Raw genomic sequence first — 25,257 nt, forward strand, 5'->3', positions numbered from 1 at the left:
GTACATGGATCATGGTTATATATAACATACACAATATAAACAATAGAGATAGAACGGGCCATCACTTCTTTGTGTCCTTTTCATAATGAGTTTATTGTCATATGTGCAGGAAACACAATCTGTTATTCAATACTTCTTACTATTATAATGATAAGATTTCTTCTCACCTCATATGTACACCTTGTGTACCTGTAGTAGGTAATAGTGGATGCAGTTTACCTATAAAGATTTACTCTAGAGTGTTTTGCTGCAGTCCGAATCCACAGCAAAGTCTGGTTTTAGACTCACTTGATTCTGTCGAAGCCCCGGAGCATTTGCGCTCATGTTACATCATCACAAACGTGCACGGAGAACTCAGTGAGACTTGTATTCGATTCTTTTTAGTTTTTTAATATTAGGGCTATAAGATGCAGAGTGATTGACACTTGTATGTTTGTATTCTTTGCATGGTGCAATTCCTCAGCTGTAGAGGAGAATGTGACCGTCATGTGATGCGAGCAGAGGTGGATGCAAGTGCAGATTGTTTTATGTATATTGCAAACATGGTAGCTGATGTAAGGAATATAAACAGCGCATTTAATAGACCAGGATAAAAAGAACCATAACCTGAAATATAGTGGGTGACAACAACTACAGAATACAAACGTCAGACACTGAGTGAGGTGCCCTGGGGTTTCAATGTAAGTGCCAATCAACCCAGAAGGTGCGGAAAAAAAGATAATTACGCTGCCTCACTTACATTATTATTTGCACTGCCTCACTTTACATACACAAACTGTATAGTAATGCCTATAGTATTCTTGATTTATTATATGATCATTTTATTTTTGTATTTTTTTCAGTTTTTTTCTGCTTGACAATAAAGATCATTCTGATTATGTAATGTGACGTGATGATACAGCGGCTAATGGGAAACGTTGCATCATAGAGTAAAATTGTCGGCTGTTTTTTAAAGGAAAATACCGATTGCAACAAATTACTACACACGTGAGTGCGGACACGATTTTGAGCTGCCATTACATTTACAAGAATCACTGCACTCTTTCATGTTACCAATTTTCAGAGCCATGCTCTGTTTCAGACTGAACTGCCAGTGTGAAAGGCTTTCAAAATATGACTATGCTCCAATTACCCTTTCTTTCTTTTTTCTTTTTTTTAAACAGTACACTATATCCAAATGTACCGATGAAAATATACAACAAAGACACATAAAATACTGTATACCAAGGTAGAGTTTACTTCCCTTTCAGAACAGCACTTATGAGCTGTATGAAGATCTATGGTGATTGATAGCAACGTTTCACTTCAGGAGATTGCCAGTTTGTATTTAAAGATCAGGGTGACTGGGTTTTTTTTGTTTAGCGCTCCTAATCGTGCTCAGCGTGCTGGAGTGTAGTGGTGCAGAGCGATTGCAGGCGATTGCAAAGACAAAAAGAAACTCGGCGGCAAGTATCGAGGTGAGACTACAGGCCCGTGGCTTAACTCACTCCCCTCTAGCTCTATTAATTTCACACTTGGTTGCCCATTGTAGAAACACGTGCCCTAATCCTTGGATTGCTACTCTGGGTATCTGTGACCGCTACCTTTTTTCGAAGGTATTCACTGTCACATTGGAGTGTATTTTCTTTAAAAAAAAAAAAAAAAAAAAAAAAGTACTTGTATTATGTTGTACATGTCAGGGGGCTCATAAAGTACAAGCTGACTTAACAATAGGCATCTTTTTTTTGAAAAATGTATTACATTTCCTGTGACTATTTCATTAATCCATTGTGTGCTCTTTCTAATACTCGTTTTTTTTTTTCCTGTTGCTTCTTTTTCCTGTGCCAATGCTGTGTCTTCTATCTGCCTGGCATCAACTGGATCCTACTTAGGTAAGACCCCCCAGTTCTTTATACTCCCATTATTCCATAACATCATAATAACAAGCATGAAGCACACAGGACATGGTGCAATTTGTGTAGCGCCAGAAGCTGTAAAGCTTTTCGATAGAACGGCAGCCTTTCGAGCCCGTGTGATCGTATCAGGAGTCTTTTTGGAATTTAAAACAAAATAATAATAATAATAACACCCACTGAAAAAATATATTCTAAAGGGAAATTTGGAGGTATGGCAGATCAGGTAGGTGGGGCTGGTATTGAAAAATCGTTCGTTGGTTCCTCTCGCTGTCCCGCAGTGCTGTCAGTTAATGACATAGGAGTGTTGGAAAATCGGATTACTCTTTCCCTTGGAGGTCGTCACTCTGAAGGAGGTTCAATGCATACAGAATCCATCAGGGCATACTGAGACTTCTGTACCTATCTACTTTTTTTTTTCCCCTCACCCTTTTTTAGCTTTTCTGCCATGAATTACTGTCTCGCTGCCTCTCTAGGAAAGAACAATGAACGGCAATGGGATTTTCTGTCCTTGTGATAACGTTTCAGTTTGTTTTTGTTTGTTTTCTATAGCCATGCCATGTATTGGATTATTTGATACAAATCACATCAGATACCACAGTATACCACAGTGTTGTTGAATGCTTGAATCTGATTATTCAGATGATGTCAATGAATTTTCTATAACAGCATAAATGATATTATTTCTGCACTTCTTGTTTAGTCAGGGATTTGTAAATAATAAGATTTCGCAAAACAGACATATGGTGAAGGTTTCAGTGAGAAAGTGCTTATTTAGCTTTGTTGAAAGGAGTCTAACTTGTCAGCTCCATGAATTGAAAGTCCTCAAAACAGAGGATTTCTTATTTCCAGATAGCAAAAAATGAAGTTTAGCAATCAGGACATTGCCAGGGTTCCTCTCTACTTTAGGAGCAATTGTTAATAGTTGCTATAACGTAAGTGATAAAATGAAGTAACTTGATTTATGGGCATCACACAACATTGGATATAACTATAATTGGATTCAAATGTACAGTGTATTTTTTTAATGAATAGAAAATCTTCTCATCAGCAACTTTTGAGGTTCAAGACATGTTTGTTACATAGTGTCGAATAATTTGTGTTTTATATGAAAGTTGGTTTGGTTTGTAGCTATAAGCTGGTATTTGAACTAAAACAAATTTACTGTGGGTGTACTGGTCACAGATTACGAAGACAGATTGATGCGAATGCAGGTAAACTTCTTTACGTCTACAATATAAAAGATCCAAAACAGACAAATCCAAATCTCATTGTGTAAAACATATTAAGTAGAGAAAAACAGATTTTTTTCTTCTTCCTCTTCTTTCAGCTGCTCCTATTAGGGGTCTCCACAGTGGATCATCCATCTATTTATGCTACTCCGTCCTCTATATCTGCCTCTTTCAAACCAAGGAGAGGAAAACAGATCAACTTTACAAACAGAGCTAGACTAGATTTATGAATGTGGAAACAAAATGAGTCTAAAAGGCCATTTGAAACAACAAGGCTTAGTAGGGTCATTCTGTCAGGATAATGGCCCTGGATTACAGTTCCTATCAGTCACTAAACCCTCACAAGCCATGTCACAGGATTTCTACACTACCTATTGTACTTGTGTTTGATATATTTGCAATAAATGTTAAATGATTGATGATGCAAGTTGATGGACAAACGTTTGTGGACACCTGACCATAAGATTCATATGTGCTTTTTGAACAGTAATGTCAGGTACTGAGGAAGAATAAGCAGACCTGGTGTGCAGTCAGCATTCCAATTCATCTCAAAGGTTAAGGGTTTAATTTGGTTAAGGTCAGCGCCTCTAACATTGAAGTCAGAGCTTTATAGCAGGGCCACTCAAAATCTTCTACTGAAACTCATGTAAACCATATCTTCCTGCAGCTCACGTTGTGCACAGGGCATTGTCATGCTGGAACAGGTTTGGATCAAGTAAAGGAAAAATTTAATGCTCCCATCCTATACAATTGTGTGCCTGGAAGAACCAAAAATGGGTGGAAAGGACCGGCCCCCAATACTTTCGTCTATGTAGTGTTATTTCTTTTTTCTTTTCCTTTTTTTAAGATTCACACAGAATTTTTGCTTTATATCTCAGTTTGTAATCGATTTAAAAATATTGATGTTTTAGAAAACTGTATAGTTACAATATATTGTATCACAATATTAATCTTATATCAAATTTTTGTGTATTATATTGAGCACAATTCCAGGACAATCTGCAGCATTAAATACGCTGTGTACATAACAGGCTAACACATAGCATTTCCTAATACAAAAGTTTTACCCTCTTTATTGTATTGATAGTTTACTAAGTAACAGAATACTGATTCTAAATTAGTATTACAGTAGAGTAGAAAAGGTCCAGGAAATTAGTAATTGAAAATACACAGCAGCAGCAGACAGAAATCAAAACATGCACTGAGTCTCAATATCTGTTCAGTATCAGTTTTTAATGAATCAGTGATGTGATGCGGAGGCCCGTCGACAAAGCAGATTGATCAAACAATGCGGCAGGCATGCATGGAATTTATGAGCGTAATTAGGATTGAGATATTTTGAAACTGTTTAACCGTGTATTACATCAAATTATGCATTTAAATCACAAATAACCAGGACCCATCTGTTTGTCCAGACTCTTGCACATTCCACACTCTTGCAAATGCATCACTTTTACAGTGGTTACTAAATAATGCATAGTTAGTTGCTGAATAAATGCATTAAGGCAAATAACAACAAAAATTACATCGGTTCAAAATGTTAAATTTAAAGTGATTTGTTTTAAATTGCCAGTACTTTTTCAGGAAAAACAAGTAGATATGTACAGTGTTTGCTGAAACTGTTAACTATGTTTGCGCTTTGGGTTTCAGATCTAGCCCTGAATTAAATATAGAACTTTTTAATAGGTCGCTAACTGCTTTTATGTATAGTAGGGTTGCTAGGATACTGAAACAATGACAAAACCTCCACATTTGCCATTCCAAAACCAGTAACACTAGCTGTGTGTACATTAAAACTATGCTTAGTTTTAGCAATACCGTTTTACCTATACCAGGTATCAGTGTGTTACATTATATATTTATTATTTAGAGCTAGTTCTCATTTTTATGTGTTTTATGTGGCCCCCTTAACTTTCAAGCAAGAACAATAATCATATCAGCTCATGTGTTTCTTAGTCTTTCCTTTTGTCATTACACTTCTGTGTAGATTTGTAGGAAATCAAGCTCTGTTTGCTCTTTACAGTACATATCTCTAATTTTTAATGTAGACTATAGATTCATTGCCTGCTACTGACTATTACAAAGCGCCAACACTGGAGACACCTCACCAAAAGTGTTCCCAGTAAGATGACACATCTTCTCACAGAACAATGCACCATATAATTCATTCAATGACACACTGTGACAAGTTTTTGTTAAATCCATATGTGTAACCTCTACTATACCAGCCCTTGTGAGTGTTCATACAGAAACAACAAGTGCTTTGATTGAGAGACGTTATTACAGAAAAATAACTTCTCCTGACCGACCAGAAACTAGCATGTGGTATAAAACAGCATGTGGTATAAAAAAAAACTAAAATACCTAACCCAAATTTTTTATAAGTAATGTATAAAAAATTTGGGTTAGGTATTTTAGTTTTTTTTTATTAGGTATTAATTAAGTATTTTAATGCTGCTATCCAGTGTAGCCAAAGCTAAAAAAAAAAACATAGAATTAGACATTATGACGAGTTAGATCAGATTAAATGAAAAACCCCTAAAGAGCCCTGAAGTCCAAGGGACTGTCAAAAATTGGATTAGATTCTAATTTTGTCACTGGATGAGCCACCAGGTATGACGAGGTCCACTGCGAATGGGTTCAAAGAATGTGTGGTCAGTATGAGGTCATCCGGTTGATGACATTTTTACAACTAATCTAGGCATATTTGGATTGTACAGTTTTACAATTTATTCCTTCTTTCTTCTAGTGATTTTTTCTCTTCATACTAGAAACAATACTCAACACTGTAAAGGCCAGGGATGTGTTTTGAATGCAAATTTCAAAGCCTCAGGATACTCAAGACTTCCCTCTCTTGAAAGACACAAAAGGCCAGCTCATATCATAGCCAGGCATTGTCCTTCCAGGAGATGAGCACCACACTCCACAGTCTTAGTGCATGAAGGGCTCTCAGAGCAGATGTTAACTGCCTATTGTTGGTAAGTGATGTAGTGTCCAGTGAGGAGGCAGAGCCAGGAACTTGCATCACCCTGACTGGGTAGAAGAGGGGGTGGGGGAGACGCTCAGCCGTCTGAGATAGCATAGAGAAGGCATTACCTCATCCTGACGCTGACCCTCAGGGCATATACACATGACTATTCTTGGGAGACACAAGAATAACCAACCTGTACCATCACAACACTCTTGGGATGCTGCCATGGAAAAAAATCTATTAGGTGCAATAATAGCACAGGTTAGAACAAAGACATCAGTAAAGCACTAACAAGTAAAAGCTCTCTAACAGAAAGCCTCCTTGCCACTTGTTGAGGTTGTTAAAATATATTTTTTTGTATTTGCCTCAACTCCAGCTGCATGGCATCAGCAAGGCTTTGCTTGTTGTAAATAACAAGAAGTGAAAACCATGAGTGTTCAGTGATGGCACAACCGGTTCAGACAGGAAATATTAGTATGTATGTATATAGGCTCCCTTCCTGTGTCATGAATAGATCATTTTCCCAAACAATAATAAGTGGCCAGTTGTCTGTAATATTCTTTACTAGTGGTATAGCCACTTCTAGCAGCTCCAGATGGTATTACAAGATTAAAGTGTTTGTTTTATTTCCTTATTCATATGAACGACCGCAGTGGCTTCTGATGGTGGAATATGTTTTGTATATTCGCATTTAGGATTAATTAACCTTAAATGTGAATCATTTTCCTATTGTTACTTATGCAGCTGCTGCGAAGCTTTTGAAATCAGTCTAAATTTATTTTTAGGGGTTGCAATAATGAAACGGCAATAAAAATAAAATAAAAATTCTTCCTAGTAGAGATTAGCAGTGGTGATGACAGGATAAGCATAATGGATGATGAGCCAATTGGAAATTTTCATCAGATACACAGTCTCCTCTTCAGATTTATATGTTGAAGACATTGCTGCTTTTGCATCTTTTTTTATATTTTTGACATCAACATCAAGTATCCTAATATTTCAAACAATCTCAGCTGATTAGCTATGCCATTCATATGTCAAACCCTCCAAATACTTGCATAAACATTAGCTGCATTTCTAAATTGTTAATACCATATAGAACCAATGGAAATTGTGGATTCACACTGTGCAGTATACAAAGCACAATTTGCTGGTTGCACAGTGTTTTTAGTTAAAACACAAACCGCAATCTCATAATTAAAGACAAGCTATCAAGACAACATAAGATGTAATTGCCATTCGTGTTTTCGAAGGTTTAAATTAACTGCCATTTATTGAAGTTCACTTAAATTCTTTATGTGTAATTTTTCAGGTTATGAAGCCTTAGAGGTCACTTTTTGTTGAAAATGATCTGTGTAAAGTTTAATTGTTTCTAATGTTTATTATTTATCTATAAGCTTCAGGACCAGGAAGGTTGCAGTAAGTTGCCTATTATTATTTATGTATATGTGCTTTTAGTCTTAATTTTTTATGGGAGAACAAACTCGTAAATGCATGCTTTGGAGTAAGTTATTGTAAGGTTATGTGGATACTGTAGGTGGACGATACATAGAGTTTTTATAGCAGGTATCAGTTTGCTTTTTCTCTGTTCAGTTAATATCTGTGTTGCTGGTCTCACTTTAATCCAACTCCCAGCATTAACACCAACCCATACAACCTCTGGCTATGATAGAAAACCAACATGTGGCCCGAAACCTACAACTTTTAGATTAGGAGATATTGTTACTGGACTGAAAATAAACTCACAGTTTCGTATTTTTTTTGGTGCTGAATGAAGGAGAGGTGCTTCACAATCATCCCCAGGAATAATATATTTGGTCATTTTCAGTGTCAGTAAAATGGCCACTTCCTGTGAAAGCAGATGGTTGTTGGCCAGAATAGGCTTTCCACTGATAACTACAACCTTGGATTGAATTACTATGTGTCCTTTTCTGTTTGTATCTACTGTATTTACACTTTCTCTAAGCATCTGCATAGACTTAAAGTCAATGCAATTTATTTTCCTGTCAAAACTTTGCAAAAGTGACAAATAAACTCCGAATTGCTCTCTATTACCCTTGTGTTATGAACCAAGAACATTAATTGACTGCATGTTCTAGAATATATAACAGAGGGGTCAACATTTACGGTTTAGCTGTAGCATTTTATCATCTTTGAGCCCTTGCCATGGCAATACAGTAGAAATTTGAGAGCAGCGCTTTTCTGCTTTCTCAGCGAAAGCAGAAGTCAAACTTAATGTGAACAAAATGAACTCAACAGAAAAGTCAATCCACTAAAGGGGAAAGGGCAAAGTATGTGAATGATGTGTGTATGCTTCATTGGCTGTGCTTTCTTTTGCTTCATGCCATCTGTGAACTGTGAGTTTGATAAACTTTTTTTTTTAACTAATAGAAACCAGAGTTTTGGTTTTGAGAACCAACAGAAAACCAAAAGATGGCAGTCTCTAGTTGGTAAAAGCACGGGGAGGAATGGTCTTTTTGTCATTTGTGCTGTTCGACTTTGATGCTCTCAGCATGAAGCCACCGACTTATGCTAGAGGTTTTTGTCAAAAATTCTGTGAATTTTCTTCTAAGCAAATTTGGCACCTCTTTATATAATATCCTTTCCTGTTGCTTCTATTCGTGTTATACTGTCACATATAAAAAGACTTGTGTGGCAGACAATAGTAGATTTCTCAAGCATGGCTGGGTGCCTCCACACTCATCAGGCTGCTGTGATTGAAAGCTCAGACAGATTTAGCCTAGAACCCAACCAAGATTAATGGGCAGCCAAGTTTAACTGGAACAAATGGGAAAAGTTAGAACCCACTGCAGAACGAGGTAGCTGTGTATTAGCTTTGTAAAGCCACTCAAGTTAATGTTACTCTGTGATATCGAGATTCCATGCATGTCCAAGATGCCATTGCTCTTCTGCTTAATCTTGCTTTCCAAGTCCTAGATTAGAAACTTGTAGATATCAAGTGACCCTTCAACACAACCTTCAAATAGACTGACAGGCTCGACTTTGTCATAATGGCATCTCAGAGGGGAAAGGAAGTTCATTTTTGGGTCATAATTGACCATCCAATGATACAATGCATTCATTTCCAGATCCAATGCCAGATTTGTCCCCCCACTGTTTTTTCCCTGCTGTCTGAAACCATGGAGAAAGGGCATATTTCACAAAGTACAATACAGTTGATGGGCACCATGAAGGCTCAGCCAGAGTGAGAAAGATGGGCTGACATGTCAGTCTGATTTTCCTTCCTCCCTATATAGCCTTCTAAAGGCTTGGGCCCATCTCTCATTCGTCACAGAAGAGGAAAAGTGAACGAAGGAGATTTGTTCTCACTAGCAGCCCTGTGTCCTTCCTTGGTGTGACACTTTCAAGTTTTCAATTGAACAAAAAAAAAAAAAAAAGAGGAAAAAAAACACAGAAGGATCTTGCTTTGGTGTGCAGGTTCTAGACTGTTATAATCTATAAATAAAATAAAAAATAGTTTTAAATGTGATGCTGTAGTGTGGCATACCCATGTGTGACCAGTTAATGTGTCTTAACCAACAGCGTTCAAGCTTTTATCAGGCTTTTATGGTCAATGGTGTAACAAAGTGCTGACATTGCTTCCCCTGGGTGTATTTCATAAGAAGGCACTGAGAAGTGGTAAGTGATGAAAGCCTGAACCTGAAATCTTCACTCCATTAGTACTAGGCTGAAGGGACGGGGAGAGAAAGTGGGAGAAGTGCTATCACCGCTGGTTGTTGGCCCGGCTTACTCTTTCTCTGACTTGGCAAGCAGAGAACCCCCCACATTGCTCTCAGTGTCAGTGTGAGAGAGAAAATTATCATTTCCACAGTGATCTAGCTTCCCAACTCCACAGGTTCTCATACATCTCTAACCCGGTCCCCCAGAGGAAACCCAATAATTATTTTCTCTGCTTTGTTTGGAAAGGTTAATACCAGAACCCTCTCTAAGGGAGGATTTTATTTACACTATGATTCAATTTCTCAGTCTCCTCCTTCACTATTGGACTTTTGTATATTTGAAATGTTTTAAGAATTTAAGGGGAACAGGGAGCTGGAGGAATAGGACATTATTAATTTTAATGAGAAGGATAGAGCAGGTGGAATCTGGTTTCAACAGGTTGGCGTGGTCCCAGTTTTAATAAACAGAACATGTCAATTGAGTCAACTGTTACTAGAGATGCAGCTGAGTCAGACTCACTGACATAAGGAAAAAACATGACTCTAGGATCACTAAATAATTCTGCATTTCCAAGAAATCATTATAGTTTATTTTACTTTCTTAAAATTACTTATTCAGTATTTACACAACCTATAAATTTGACTTTTCGACTTTGGTTAAATGTTCCGCACATCCCCATTATCTAAATGTAATAAGTTACTGTACATACATAAGTAGATTTACAGAAGTATTTCCATTTGGGAAGACTTTTACTTTAACTTCACTACATATCTTCTATTTATTCAACTACATTTTGCAAAATCAGTCTCAGTTTTATTTATGAGTTATTTAAAAAAAACACAGTAGGCCACCAGTCTGGGTAGAGTGTGCGCGCTGTTCTGAACTTGCTTTGATTGCCGATTGGTTGTATCTACAGTACTTAGCATGAACATACAGTTTAGAATCACAGTTCAAGCAGAACATTTTGAGAGTAATAAATGATAAAAGAAACTCCCGACTTTCACTTGCCACAGCACCCGTGGCCTTATTTGTGTTATTTCTTTTTAAATAGTAATATCAATCAGTGTTCGAACAATTAATATCGTGTTTAAGTTAGAGTCTTGTAGCAAAAATCATAATAGGACATTATTGCTATAATAAACCATAGTACTTTGGATACTTAAGTAGTTAGTACTGCTGTCAGTATGATCGTTTTCCATGTGCATTATATGTGGAGTACATAGATTCTGGGCATAAGCAGAGAATCAAAAAATGTAAGATGTAAATAAACCTATCCCTCATTTACCTGATTATTTAAGATCTACACCGCTTCAGTCATTTCAGTTGTGTTCATGTGAAGTTTTTCAATATGATTATCAACGGATTATTTGGTTGCATGTAAATGTACAAATTGTACGTGAGCAAGCAATCACGTCCCTCCTTGTGACATTAGCCAATCGAGCAACTGCTGTGTTCTTATGTGAATGAAATAATATAATATGGCATCAATCAACAGACTGGCGCAAAAATTATTTAGCCTATTATAAATCAGTAAGATGACAAGATCTTTTTATTGGATGTTTGCAATTGAAAAATAATGGAATCGAATCACTCAGAAACATAGGTTTATCTCTCAAAATGATAAAATCTGAAGGCATTCGGCGTTACATGGTGGTATTCAAGGCCAGCTGTTGAATTTGCCGTTGATACGGACTCTAGAACATGACACACATCCCACACTGATGCTTTCAGGTGCTACAGTTTAGTGCCTCCTTCACTATTCAGATTTAATAAGACATTTTCATTATTTTTTTATACCTCACATAGCCGCTGTGTTCAACAAAAAACAATCTTATTCTTCGCTCTGCTGAGTTTACATCTGATGCCTCCTGGGAGATGAAGCACTATCTGATGGAATAACAATAACTTAAACAAGATAGGGATCTCATCATATCTTGATGTTTTATGTATATTTGAACACGGGGAAGCTTCAGCACAGCACGTAACGGTCGTAGATAATTCTCCCAACCTCCCAGTCGAGTCAAAAAGCACAGCTATTGCAATTTTATATCTCTTTTTTAATCACACAAAAAATGCACTGGTCAAGTGAAAGTGCAAAGATGCCCGGGAAAGGAAAAAGAATGATGAAAAGTACACCATTAAACCTTATTCAAACGTGTTGAAGGTTACAGATGATTACTTTTTACAATGAACTTCCCCTCCAACAAACATACATAGCAAGTTTGAAAGAGACAAATATATTCCCATGAGTGGCTCCTGAAATGATTATGGTGGCCCGTTTCTCTGAAGTCAGTGCCGGGGTCATTGCTATTCCACAGGCATCTTTGGTGCCCTCTCAGCAGCAGAATATGTTGTCATGACAACCGGTCGGCCTCCTGTTGCTGATGTTGATCAAGACCTACCCGTGCATGTGAAAGCGTGTGTGTGTGTGTGTGTGTGTGTGTTTGTGTATATATATATATATATATATATATATATATATATATATATATATATATATATATATATATATATATATATATATATATATAATGCTTGTGTGGTGAAAGTGAAGGTTTTCATTCCTCTCCAGCTAGGAAAAGCCTGAGGAAAGCAGACATTTTTGCCACTGATCTAAAACGATTGATGTCCTCAATAATGTTGGATTAGGTTAAGAGAAACAAACTTTCCGGGGCATGCTGATAATGAACAAGAGATTCGGCCTTGAAAAACAGAACTCTTTGTGTTTCAGTATAGAAGACTCCTTTTCATTTAACTTCAGCCTCTGACAGCTCCTTGTTAGTGTTCGTCATAATACAAAATATTGTGACCCTGTCAGTGATGCCTCATTAAGATCCCAGATCAAATAAGATGTCAGAAAACATTCCAAAAAGTAATTGGAAGTCTATGGTAATGGGATAAAACATAATGCTGCTATTTGTATGTAAAAGTGTTTTGCACAATGGAAATATCCGCATTAAAAGGGGCTCGTAACTCCGCCTACAGAAATATTGTAAAAAGAAAATACAGAGCCGCTTTTCATTCAGTTATATAACAACAAATATTAATTTGTGTAGTATAAATTTATTTTGTTCCTCAACCTCAGCTATCTCATTCGAGTTAATAATCATTCTTAATCGGGTGCTTTATAGAATTTCTGGCTGGATTTCAAGCCAATGTGTTTAAGTAAACTACAGTATTTTTCAAAACAACAATTTTCATATTCCTGCTCAGGGAATTTCATAGCCACCTAATAACATTTAATAGGATGATTCTAATTGGTGGGTTTCTTACATTCTAGAAAGATCAGAAAAGTTCAGCAGACATGTCATTAGAACCTACTACAAAGCTTGGATGAGGAGGTGCTTCCAGATGGGGTCCTTCAAGTGGCATTTCATTAAAACGAGCTTCTGGGATGATTTCCTTTTATAAGCAGTGAAGACCATTTGTTTAAGAATCTCAAAAATGTTTCGGACAAATGCACACTTTAATGTATTTTTTAATTATTTAAATTGAAAAAAGACCTGCAGTGCATAGTGGCATAACGTAGGCACAATTATATTGATACGAAGAATAAAACAAAGAGTAAAACATAGCTTTCATGAATAGCGCATTTACATCATGTCAGAATTACCATAATTACAAGCTTCCGGCTTGCAAAAAGTGTCTCTCATCTCTGCTGAACTCATAATTACCAGTTGGGAAGTCAGAATTTTTTGAATATCACTTTATAAACAAAAGGAAATGCTGGTGGTAGCTTTGGCATTGAGTGATTTAACTATACATTTCTATAAAATGGGTTTTATTGGATGCATAAAACAGTACATTGTAATTTAACTGTTTTTAACGATTTCAAGTTAGTGTGAAACATTAAACTGTTGTGTTTTCTTGGAAACACCTTTTTTTTTTTTTTTTTGTGCCAATAATGTATAGTCATTCAGATATGTTGTAAAGGCTTAATAAGAGCACAAATAGGTCCACAAATTAGTCAGTCAATAAATTAATTTAATAAATTCATGGATTGGTTTCCTGAAGTCTACAAAATTTATTTCCTTGACATTTGTACAAAACTATACGAGAATGTGCTGCTGTTTATAATTTATCACCACAATATCAGTGTTTCACTAAAGACTCATTAATGCAGTCACATTCTAATTTGGGATGTGTTGATTAATTTTCTATAACAGCAGCCTACAATGTGTATGATAATGTGTTTGTTCAAATACATTATCTTTTCTATCGCTTATACAAGATCTTAAATGGAATAAAAAAACCTGCCATTCTTGATATGATGATGTTTTCTGTCTGGAGACAGAATCTGAGTCCCATGTGTGAACACTTTTCTAACAGTCAGAGAGTGAGCTAATGGTTTTCAACTATAGGAAAGTCTTCAAGATAAATGATGTTGCAGGTTTTGGTTAACTTCACTGGAAGAGAGAATGAAGAGAGAACAACAACGGTTATATAACATTAGTAACATTAGTGACATTCATGAGGTGCAGGTTTTTTTTTAATGGAACAGCTGTTGGATGACCTGTTGTATTTTAACCCTTTAATTTTGCATAGTACTAATATTTGTAAGAAATGTTTATGGTTTGGATTTGGTATCTTTATAAATACCACTAATCCCCCCAGTACTAATCCCTGTATTTCTTTCTGTGCTAAAACCTTCTATGCTTCATTGTCATTATTCAAACGGATTTGTTTTTCAAGGCTTACAGACATTTGCAGGGTTGGTTTGTCAGGTCTGAACCAAATGTGTTTAGCAAATCCAAAAAAACTAAATCAATCAAAATAAAACATACAACAAGAACAGACATAACGGACAATTCATGTTGTCAGGTGTCAATAATATATGTGCATCTTCAAGAGATCTGCACAACTTGGAAAAGGCTGTGAGGCCAGAGAGGGAACTACTTGCTTTGGGCTGTTATTAATTAATTACACATTTACTTTTGTAAATTACAGCAGATTCTTCCTAGTGGATCTAAACAACCAAATAACTATGTACTCCAAAGCTAATCAATATGGCATTTTTATAATTATACATGAACAAATACAGATACATTTTTTTTATATAATGTATAATCATTTATTTATGTGTAAAAGACAGACGTTGGGAGTGATGAGGATGGACAGAATTAGAAATTAGTTTATAACAGGGACAGCGCATGTAGGACGTTTTGGAGACAAGATGAGGAAGGCACGATTGAGGTGGTTTGGACATGTGCAGAGGAGGGACATGGGGTACATCGGTAGGAGAATGCTGAGGATGGAGCCACCAGGAAGGAGGAAAAGAGGAGGGGAGGAGGTTTATAGATGTGGTGAGGGAAGACATGCAGGTAGATGGTTTGAAAGAGGCAGATGTACAGGACAGGGGGGTATGGAGACGGATGATCCGCTGTGGCGACCCCTAATGGGAGCAGCCGAAAGAATAAGAAGAAGATATTCATTTTTTATGTATAATTATAAAAATATAAATATATATTTTAACTTCTATTGTAATAATGACCTCCCTAGTAATGAATTTCTACCTCTTTAAACACACAGAGATAAATATAAGATGCTGTGAGTAGTATGTGTATGTACCATAAGCCGTTTAATTATCTGCATTGCTGCAGACATCATATGATGTTTATCTTAGCAGTAAGTGCAGCTAAAATTAACAACACATAATTAAAACGCCACATTTTAGGTGTCAGATGTGTCGTATATTTAGAGTTTATATGGAGAGAGCTGTACATGTTTGGGCTTGCAGGCAGCAATCAATATTCAAAAAAGAACAGAGGCCACTAATGGATCACGAGCGACTGGCTTTTCTGCTTGCATCTCTGCTGCTCCATTTATGTTGCTTTTTTTTTTTTTTTCCGTTTATTCGTTCTGTCATAGCAATCAATAAGGTCTGATTCCATGGTTGGGCTGAGAGCATATTATCTCACGACTCTCTCCCTAGATGCTCATTTATAGCTGTGGAACACCAAGCAGGCTTTTCACCACTGGCTATGAAGAGGCAAGAAGCACAAATGTGCAGCAGATGCTCATAGGAAGCGTTTATATAACAATATAACAATAAGTTATTGTTCTCGCAATGAGAAAACATATTCAGAAAGGATTTAAGGGGTTTTGTCAGGGAACTAAGGCCGAAAGAACGCGAAAGCATCTGCATAAAACTTATACACTGTAGTATCACAGCTACTATAGAGATTAACCAGAACATGCAGCACAATTCTTGCACTAAAAACAGTCTGATGTTTTTGAAATGCCTTACTATCAATGACCAATGGTGAATAATCTCCAAGAATGATGTACTGTGTAAGAGCTATTACTGTATTCATCTTTCTTCAGATTGCTGTCATTTTGTGTTATGTTTTTCTACTTAAATACTAATAAATATACATATAATCACCTATGTCACATAAATACATAGAACTGCATACTATATGTATGAAAGTCAGTATAGCACATTAATGTTAGTTATTTGCTTTGTATTCGATACCGAGTGGAAATCTGTCTTTGGTTTCATTATACAGTAACACAAACAAGGACATTAACATAACCTTAAAATGACACAAAAATACATAAAAACAGCATAAAAGGTAAAACAAAATGAGTTATATATTGGTTAATGACCATTGTATCAAATAAATATTTTATATATACGTTTTGCTTTCAATGTATCCCTTATCAAAATGTCTTATTGTAACACATAGGGTAGTACTGTATCAGTTTGAATCAATATTGTAATGCTGACCACCAACAAAGTTTGTTAAATGTTGCATTCAGTTACAGAGGCTCCAAGGAGGTTTTTCGTATGCATTTTCATTAACTGAGCATTAACATTGTTAAATAGAAAGTTTGACCCATTCCTGCTGTTGTGGTTTGTATCCTCAGATGATATTAACTTCCTATCAACTTAGTTTGTTTCCCAGAAAAGTAATAAGTAATTGTCCCTGGCAAAAGAAGTGGGAGGGAAGGATGGAATGAAGGTAGAATGGATGGATGTGTAACAACTAAAAGGACAGAAGTAAGGAAAGGAAGGAAAGGACAGAAAGGATAAAACCTCATCCTTGGTTTGATTCTAAAATCTAAAGATTGCTGAGGTTTGTAGACAACTGCGAGTTTGGCAAGCAATCCATTGTGAATGTATATGAATGGATGAAATGTGTGTCTTCTCTGTGTGCATGAAACATCGGAAGCTATTCCATAATGGATGCTGCTGCCCTGCAGGTCCTAAGTTTCTCTGGGGATGGGAAATTGGCAGGAGGGGAGAATGCAAACAAGACCACCAGCAGCACAAATAACACCATCTTACTTAACAAACAGTGGAAACCCTATTCCACAGGCGAATCTAGTCAGGCCTAGGGTCAGGTTATTCTAGTGTACTATTCTTGCGCAGTAGTCAGCATGCTGGGTCGCAATAAATGTCCTGAGGAAGCAATCACACTCTGTCATTTAAAAAAAAAGAGTGGACTTTATGACTGAGGCCGAAGGAGCACAAGTTCTGTCAAAATGGCCACTTTCAGAAAGACTTTTTTGACTGCTTTTTCAAATAGCAGGTTCACGCCTGTTTGAAAGGCATATTATGTCTTTCCTGTTGAGACTTTGCCCCTTTATCGATCTGCCCACTTTCCAGGCAATTTCAAAAGGTTACTCGGCTATGACAATCCTGCCTATTTGTGGAGGAAAAAAAAGAAAAATGAACAGCAGGAAATCTAGCTCTTTAGCGAATAATAAATCTGTTTGTCATTAGAGTGAAACGAGTAATTAATGCTAACAGTCATGCACACTCAATGGCCACTTTATTAGAAACACCTGTACCTACACCTGCTCGTTCATGCAATTATCCAATTAGCCACTCAATCGGTGGCAGCGCTAATCATAAAATCAGGTCAGGAGCTTCAGTTAGTGTGCACAAATAAAAAAATTTTGTGATTGTGACATGGTTGTTGATGCCAGATGAGCTGGATTCATTAACTCCTAAGTTTTTCATATACAACAGTAACTCAGTAAACACTGTTTGTAGCCATACAGAGCAGAAAAGAATCTCAGAACAAATCAAACACCGTTTATTACCTGTAACATTTTTTCCATGGTACCAGTAATCATGCCATGTTCACCAAGTCACTGGGATCCTGATGTTTCATGATTTTATACAATGTTTAGCTACCATGTAATTGACTGATTGGATAATTGCATGAATAAGCAGGTGTGAGGCCAGTGGGTGTATGCCACAGCACTGTTCTTAGTGGCAAGTAATTCAATGTGTGGGAGATCCTACTGAAGCGAAAGACTACTCTCTTTTTTTTTTTTTTGTAAAAGGTCATATACAGTTTAATCACTGCTGGTGACTTTTAAGGAATGCCTTTCTGTTCTATTTCATTTTCTGTCTTCAAACTTCTTTTTTCCATTAAAAGGCCTAAATGCATACTGAAAAAATTAGTACTCTGTTCTTTATTTTGCATTTGGATTGTATTAGCCTGCATTTGAATCATAAGTCTGTGTATAGTTTGCAGTGTGGACATTGCTTGTGTGCAATGAAATGTCTAACAATTGAAATATGCCACTTTTGCTCATATAATGAATCTGATTGGCTAGAAAGTGTTGATTAGTGTTGTCTAGCAGTGGCTCTGACAATAGAGCTGACTGTAATTTGAGAAATAGCTCAATATTAACGAATACATTATCATTTGTATGTGACCAGCTTATGTGAGTATCAGCAGGTTGAGGATACTGGACTAAAACCCTTAGGTCTTTTTCTGTAAGAATGTATTGTATATTATGATGGCATCATTCGTTTTTACAACACAAGAATGCCATGAATTCCTTGCAATCAGTTGGCTATTCATCTGATGTCTCAACATCTCAGCATTCTGCTGTACATTTGATAAATCACAGCATTAGAAAAAAACGCAATTGTTAATTACTCAACTGTGCATAAACATAAGCACCTAAGTTATGTAAAAAAAAAAAAAAAAAAAAAAAAGCATTTGTGATGATATAAGATGAACACTAATACACAGAGTTTAGCTAGAATTATGTGTGTCTAATGAAAGCCAGACATCCTGCATGGGGTACAGGGTGCCATATTCAAATTCAGGCCGCAGCAAACATGCCCAGTATGAAATCCATCCTATTTTCAGACATGGTCTACTTCCTTATATTTATGCCCTAAAAACTTGCAGTGCTGCAGTGCTTCAAATGACACTAATCGTGCACATCAACACAGTGCACAACCATGCCATATTTGAGTGTTCTGAATAACATGGCTCGTAAAAAGAGTTGCCATTTACTGGGAAATCATTTTAGAAGTGTTTGTCAAAAGTCTAGAAGTCTTGTGGGAACTCAGATTTTCCTGTTCAGTTAGTATTATTTTTATTTTAGCATTTGGCTTATTGGATTGTTTACTTGGATTCATTCTAATGTTAATCACTAAAAACAAATAGGTTCTTGAAATAATTCTGTATGGAATGGGTCTGAAGAATGTATGCTTAAATGGTTTTACACCTCGAACACTGGACTGGCTGTGAGATTAGAATTTTGTTGAAAATGGATAAAGGATGCTGAAGCTGCAAAGTGATTTGGGTGGATGTTGGACCTTCAGCATGGTGTGACTTTACAGAGGTTGTGATTTGAATTCGGTGCTTTACTATGTCTCGGGTAATGTATAATTCATACATAATTAGCATTAAAAAAAAATAAATAGAAGGAACCACAAAAAGAAAAAAATACTGAGCTTCTGGCGCAATACCTGCATCGATGCTGAAGGAAAACTCCAGAGGAAAAGCTTTCCATTCTGCTTCAACTTTCCCTTACCCTTTTGCCTTGTGTGCTGTCTTCATCCTTTATCTTCACAGACCTGTAACTAACACAGCCTCGGCTAGGGAACGGAGTAAACACGCTTCCTCTCTCAGCTTGTTTTTTTTTTTTTTTCTCCTCATCGCGACGTTTCAGCAGGATCAATAATTTCCATTAGAAACAGCACAGTGATTGTGTGGCTTGTGTAGGTCACTCGCACGCCGCGAATAGGTTTAGCCGCTTTATTAATTACAAAACACATTGCTGCCTGAACCGAACAAGCCTAAGCTCTGTTGCACATTGATGTGTGCTTACTCAGTAGCTCAATAGGAGACTGAAAAACTGGCCTTTCTTTTTTTTTTTATATGTTCAGCATTTTTATTATAATTTTTCTTGCTGTTTGTTTGGTTTTTCCCCTCGAGGTCACATCTCCAGGCCTTTTTTTAGAGTGAAATCTGAATTCCTGCTTGGAAAAAACCTGCCATCCATCTGAGTTCTACAAATCACTATTGTTTTTTTTTCTTTTTTTTCAATTTGCAGCCCAGATGTACCCATTTTAGCTTTGTTAATGGAAAAATGGCACACACACACTTCTAAAGGTGCTCTACAAAGTTCAGAATGCTCTTAATCAAACAGCAGTCACCCAAGGTTATAAAATTGCTGAGCAGCAATTGAGCTGGCAAGCTTGCAATCAGAAAGCAAACTCCTGTAATACTGAATTTACAGCCCACCAGGAGTGCAGCATTATTCTTAAAAGCAATTGTTCACGCTAATAAAAGCGATAAATAGTCTTCAAACCCGTTTTGTTTAAGTCACTGAGTATAAATTTGATTAAAAAAAAAACACGAAGGAGTATGCACAGTGTTGTAAGCCTTATGCTGTAAACCTTATACCTGACTTGTTGAAAATGCGGTAATAAATATATCTTCTACAGCATGGTAACTGATACAGACTTGAGCACAAAACTGTTTGTAGTAAATGTACTTCTAACCCATCATTTACAGGAGGGGGTGATCACTTTTTTTCCACAAACGGCCTGGTGTGGGTGCATGTTTTCATTCCAACCAATCAAGGACAACGCCAAATTCTACCTGTTTAAATCTAATAAATTTAATTTTCAATGAGTATCATGTGTGGCCCTTGTTAGTTTGAAATGAAACACTGCACCCACAGCGGCATTTAGCGGACACCCTTTACCAGAGCAACTTACAATTATCTCATTCATACTGTATAACTGAGCAGTTTAGGGTTAAGGGTCTTGCTCAAGGACAAGGGCCTTGTTTAGGATGGTGGTGGGATTTAAGCTTACAAATTTCTGATCAGTAGACTAAAATCTTAACCACAGAGCTATCCCTTCCCCTCCATAGAAACACTTTCCATGGTTACTAATTGGTACCATCCATGGTAAACTCAAATATCCTTTGTTGTTAGATTTCAGCAACCATTTCAGCCTTTAAATATGGCCACTGTGACCACACACACACACACACACACACACACACACACACACACACACACACACACACACACACACACACACACACACACACGCCTACTTCAACTCTCGAAGCTACTAACGGGTATCTCTTTGCCAACTTGTTTTTACCCTTGTTTTTAAACCTGTTCTACCCCCTTATGATGTTTGTACTATACATGATCTTGCATTCACCAGTGCAAAACCTAGCCCTAGTCTGTTCATGTGGAGCCATACATAGCAGCATCAGTTGGTTTCTAATTGATAAGAGATGCCTCCCGAAGAAGCGGAAGTAACTCAGAAACTCAGAAGGAAAAATAAATGGAATGAAACTGTGAAGTGTTTGCTGCCTATTTCCTTTCCATCCTTTCATACAGCTGTGAAGTTCTACAGGATGATGTAAGCCAACATTTAAAATATTTATTTATTTAAAAAAAATTGCCTGTGAAAAAATAAACACTGATCACCAGTAGCATATTCGTATATGGCGTGGTATAGTAGGACCCTACAAAGAAAGTTTATTGCTTTCCTGGATTCAAAGTAGAAACTCATGTATAATGCTAGATCTATTGGGAACTGAGTTTTTTTTTTTTTTGCTACGATTTTATGTTTGTATGTAATACCTGCTGTGTACTGAAATGAGCAGTAAGGAATTGACCCTTCTGGAGGAATTGTGACTGAGGTTAAAAATGCAACAATGTGCTACACAATATTATACAACATGACAAATAGCACAATAAAATGCAGTTTTTTTTCTCTGCCAGAAGGACACTTTATCCATGATTGTGCTTTAACCACTTGTATTCTTTGTGCATTCTTGAGCCTCAGCTTGAAGATTGTGTGTCCTTGTGTGTCTACTTGATAGTGTTTCATGGCCTAAATGGAGTGCTTGTCGAATTTCTGTTCACCTTGGCTGGCACAATGAGTTTCTCATTATTTTTTTTTTTATTGTTCTGATGTGCTAGTTTGCTGTGTTTTCAAGATGCTTCCTAAGTGTCTGAATGGGGAAAAACAATTGTTACACAACAAAACCAAAGCTACAAATGAATATAACCAGGAGTGACAGTTTAGAAAATACAGAAACAAAGAGATTTAATTAGATCAATGAATTCTTTGATAGATCATGACATGGTTTATGCTAATATCAAGTTAAATGTTGACATTTTTTTGGACCAAAATGCGTTTACCTAAACAGTTGTGTGAACGCATTTTGGCCCTTATTCCACATTTAGTCACTATTTACTGTTAATAATTACTGACCCATAGTAACCTTCACTCTTTTGGGAAGATGTTACACTAGATTTTCTAGTCCGGTAATGGAGATTTTTGCTCATTTAGTGTTAGTAACGTCAGGTATGGATGTTTTGGGGAGGAGGCCCATGGTGCCTTCAGCATTCTAGTTCATCTCAAAGCTGTTCAATTTGATGGAGGTTAGATTTTTGAAGGAGATCTTCCACACCAAACCATATAAACCATATCTTCATGGAGTTGGCTTTGTGCACAGTGGTATTGGGATGCTGGAACATGTTTGGGTCTCCTAATTCAAGGGAAGGGAAAATTTAATGCTCCAGAATCCAAAGACAACTTTGTAAACAGTTTGGGGAAGAATCACATATGGCTGGAAAAGTCAGGTATCCCAATACCTTTGTCTGTATAATGTATATACAGTATACAGTATGGATATTTTAACTCTTAGGATGAATGTTCACGGTTGCATGTTGAATTTTACTTTCCTTCTGGTTCATCTCCTTTCTTCTCCTAAATTTAAAAGCAGTCTGGTATTGTCAGGAAAAACTTGGTGCATTGTAGGGTTGAGTGCCATCTTGTTGTTTGTGAGCAGTTGTTCAACTTATTATATATAAGTAACAAACATTTAAAATAGATGTGAACATTAAAAGAGTTATGAGGTTGTGAGTTCAGTTCCTGTCATCATTAAGCTGCCATAAGCTTCTATACCTCCTGCATCTGCTCACATGTATTCTGTGTCAAAAAAAGAAAAAGAAAATCAGGCTAAAGAGGCCACTGTAAATGAGGTCATTAATATAAACACGTGACGTGCTGTGCACTCAGAAAAACCATTAGAGCTGCTGTTATGAAAAAATAGGAAAATAATTCCTGACCAAGATTTTAGAAGCAATGTGAAACAGTTAATAAATTTAAACTGAGATTTTTTTTATTGTTTGTTTATCATTCAGTAGTAAATAGTGTAATAGTCTGTCTTTTTTTACTTGTTTATATGTAATGTAATTATGTACATTATGTATCTGTATATACATTATTTCTCCTTAAGACTTTGGTTTAATAATCAGGTATCAAATATCTTAGTTCCATTATTTCCCATTGCCATATTATCTTATAACGATGGGCAGGATTCTAAGCGATTTGAAGGAAAGTCTTGAGTTCTTGTTGCACACTTGCATCGCTGTACCTGTACACCTGTGCCATAACATCACCCTCTCTAATAAAAAGCACCTGTGTATCAGTGCTATGAAAGGCAGCCGGGCTGTGATTGATTTTCAGGTCATGAGCTGAAGGATGTAGAACTGATGAGTCAAGGAGGCATCGATTCAAGTTTCTGCACCCAGAGGTTCCATCTACATTCAATCTGCGTAAGCACAGACAGGAATGCTTTGTTGTGTGTGTGTGTGTTTGTGTGTGTGTGTGTCTGTGTGTGTGCGTGCCAATGTGGGTTTAGTTAGAATGAGTACATGTTTTGATGGAAGAACTGATTCAACTTAATCCGGCTACAAACATTTCTACCAATAATCTGGACACGTACATATGGTTGGCGTGTAGTTTGCAAAAGTTTGTATCGCCTTTTGGCTCTTGTATGAAAAGAAAATCCATCTATATTTTATAGTTAGCTGCAAATAAAATCAATACTAAGACATAAAAAATGTATTTGTCTTCATTCTTGCAAAAGGCAACCATCCAAAATATAAGCTACAATCAACAGAAAATGATATATATATATATATATATATATATATATATATATATATATATATATATATATATATATATATATATATATATATATATATATATATATAAAAGAATGCGCTCTGTTCGTTTAGAAAGGATTTGGTATCCTGAGTTTAACATCTGGCAGAGTTATAACGGTGATGTCAGAAAAATGTGCAAGGGGGTGGTGTACAGGGGATTGTGTGAATATTAAACCTGAGAGCATCCAAAAATCTACTTGGTGGACCTGAAAAAATGCTGAATGCCTTTAAATAGAGATGCATTTTATTTATTGTTTTATCAATAGTATGTCCTAATGGTAGATTTTTTTTTTTTGGCTGAAAATAGTGAAAAACAGGAAAACAACTTATTTGTTTTTGATATTTGGTTTTCGTAGATTAGGAAGTGTCTAGTCCTATGATCATCCTTTAGTTTAACAATTTCCATAAATGCATGTGAATCTGCTTATTGAAGATGCTTTATTGTTTTATGTTAAAACTACAGAGAGTATTTTTCACGTATGCACATAAGCTGTACTATTTTGCTTGTGCACACCTGGACCACAGTTTGCCAGTTAACAATTCAAGATTTAAATGTTTTGTTGGCGTAAATGTCTAGTTAAGCTTGTGAAGCAAGTCTTTGTTGAAATTAGATTTTTATCATTTTTGAAGTTGTTGTTTTTTTCTCAAGGACGTGCTAACTAGCACCGGACTCAAAATTTCAGAAAGCATCCTTTCTGCACTGAAGTGTGTTCTCTTTGTTATTTTAATTACCCAATAATTTCATCATATTCTTGAATAACCTTGAACCTTGAAGAGATGCTTTTCCCTTTTTAAACCAAGGAATATGGTTTTCCCTGACTGAAACCCCTCCTTTGCGCCAACCCATGAAATCCAGAAAGAGAGTACCCACAGGAACATCAATGGCCTGTGTGAATGAGTCCCAGGCCTCTTTCAGAAGCACTCTGTTGATGGAAATGAATGATGGCAGTTGCTGACAATGGAAAATCGCCTCCTAATGTTGGTGAAATGAGCTGTCCTGGGAAACGGGCGCAAATTGGGCTCAGCAAAGCAGGACGGCACTGAATACATTGTCTTCATTCGCTCTTCTCACAGCCATCACTTTAATTTATGGTGGCAAAATATGCTCCGTGTTTGTAGATGTGGCACGAGATTCGCGCTTCTGCTTCGCAGCGTATTGTTCGGTACAGTCATTGGGTTTGAAAGCTGAGTGTTTTTTTTCTTTAATTTTCTTTTCTCCTTTTTTTTC

General features: G+C 36.5%; 1 protein-coding gene and 1 long non-coding RNA gene across 22 annotated transcripts in view; both read left to right on the plus strand.

Moving 5' to 3' along the window:
* Window positions 1-25,257, plus strand: part of ncam1a (neural cell adhesion molecule 1a) — a 273,152-nt gene that overhangs the window by 74,845 nt on the left and 173,050 nt on the right. The gene's annotated exons all lie outside the window — the stretch shown is intronic.
* On the plus strand, window positions 1,135-10,497 carry LOC310739235. Its single transcript, XR_014537301.1, has 2 exons — window positions 1,135-5,588; window positions 5,707-10,497. It is a non-coding gene; the product is annotated as an uncharacterized lncRNA (long non-coding RNA).

The sequence above is a fragment of the Silurus aristotelis genome (genome assembly GCF_946808225.1).
Source record: "Silurus aristotelis genome assembly, chromosome: 16".
Classification (NCBI taxonomy): domain Eukaryota; kingdom Metazoa; phylum Chordata; class Actinopteri; order Siluriformes; family Siluridae; genus Silurus; species Silurus aristotelis.